Raw genomic sequence first — 2,043 nt, forward strand, 5'->3', positions numbered from 1 at the left:
GGAGAAGATTGTGACACTGTGGAAAGCCCATGTGGGAGCAGGTTCCTGCTAGGACCTGTGGAGAGAGAAGCCCACACTGGAGCAGGTTTACTGGCAGGACTTGAAATTATGTGAGGGAACCATTCTGAAGCAGCCTGTTCCTGAAGCACTGCACCCCGTGGAAGGGACCTACACTGGAGAAGTGTGTGGAAGGACTCATGTTGGAGAAGTTCATGGAGGACTTGTCTCCCATGGAAGGAAACCCACACTGGAGCAGGGAGTGTGAGGAGTCCTCCTTCTGAGAAGGAAGGAGCAGCAGAAACCATGTGTGATGAACTGAGTGCAACCCCCATTCCCTGTTCCCCTGCACCTCTCAAGGGGAGGAGGCAAAGGAAATGGAGAGTGAAATTAAGCACAGGAAGAAGGGAAAGGTGGAGGAAGGTGGTTTGAAGAATTGTTTTCATTTTCTCATTACCCTTTTCTGATTTGATTGGCAATAAATTAAATTAATTTTCTGCAAGTTGAGTCTGTTTTGCCTGTGATGGCAATTGTTGAGTGATTTCCCTGTCCTTATCTGGACCCATGAGCCTTTTGTTATATTTTCTCTCCCTTGTCCATCTAAGGGAGAGAAGTGATAGAGCAGCTTTGGTGGGCACCTGGTGTCTAGCCAGGGTCAACTCACTACTTGAAGATTTCAATTGTGGAAGATACGGTGTGTATATATATATATTCAACTGTTAATGACCTGCCTGAGGAAATAAAAGGACGAACTGCTAACTGGTCAAACTATAGTCAAACACACTGCTTTTCTGTATGAATGCTTTGAAGAGATGGTCCTGTACACTTCTTTTTCTGTAGCATAGTAATGAGACAGGCTAAGAACTGGTGAAACACCTGACAAAAGGTATTTAATTTTCAGTCCACACTCATAGAGGTTCAGAGTGTTATATTATTAGTTTTATTATTTAAAGTCCAAGGAAATTAAGATATGCATATATTAATAAATGCTTAATGTTCAGTTGTTTGAAATGAAAAACTAAAAGGACAAAATCACTTGATAGCACATTGCTGCTTCAGTCTCATTGTTGTGACTGGAAAAGGGTATTGTGTTTATCAAGTCACACAAATTGAAATGTTTTAGTTTTATTTTTATTTTTATATCACAATCTTTTTTATTATAACAATGAGAAGCAATCTTGCTTGCCAGTGAGGATAATCTTAGTCTTTAATTCACATAATTTTCCTACTGCATTTTCTCACAGATACTGTCATTACACTCTTTGCTTGCAAAATCTGCATTGGAAATTTGGTTGTTTCAACATTCATTTTTAACTGTATGGTGTAACCCTGTCAGATGAGAGAAAAATATTTTTGAAAAGTCAGTGTGCATTTTATGCTTCAAAGTCAGATCTAATATATGCTCTCTGAGGAGCAGAAGCTGAAGGAGATTACGGGATTTTTCTGGCAAAGAATACATTTTATCCTTAATCCAGAATATGAACAAATAGAATAGAAGTTATATAGAAAAAAATCAATAGCTATTAGTAAAGTCTGTAAGATTTCTCCACCAGAAAATTGGTAAATTTATATTTTAGAAAGAAAAATAGTGTATTAATGTTTATAAACAAAGATAACACACATTGCAAGAGTAATTTAGATCCACTTATATTTATTCAGAAAGAAAAAATCTTCATATGTAGGCCTATATCAACCCTAGGCCTCATAGACAGAGTCAAAGGAACAGTAAGATTTTACTATGATGCACAGAAGGATAAAACATATATACAGAGCGACTGCTTAGATCAGTATGAAACACTTTTCCCACAGCAAATAGATAATAGCAATAATCTAAAATACGCATAAGACTCAAGAGAATATCTGCCAGCAAAGGCAGTTAGATATATGACTCTTAGAGCAAATATTAATAAATACAATTAGAAACCATTACTACTTCACAACTCTCCAACAGCAGAAACCAGAACAGGATATCAATGGCTCTTAATACCCAAACATTTTAATTATGATATAGATAATGCTTTAATAATATTTTATTAATTATAATTA

Source organism: Mesitornis unicolor, unplaced genomic scaffold (assembly GCF_000695765.1).
Source record: "Mesitornis unicolor isolate BGI_N332 unplaced genomic scaffold, ASM69576v1 scaffold26239, whole genome shotgun sequence".
NCBI classification, from domain to species: domain Eukaryota; kingdom Metazoa; phylum Chordata; class Aves; order Mesitornithiformes; family Mesitornithidae; genus Mesitornis; species Mesitornis unicolor.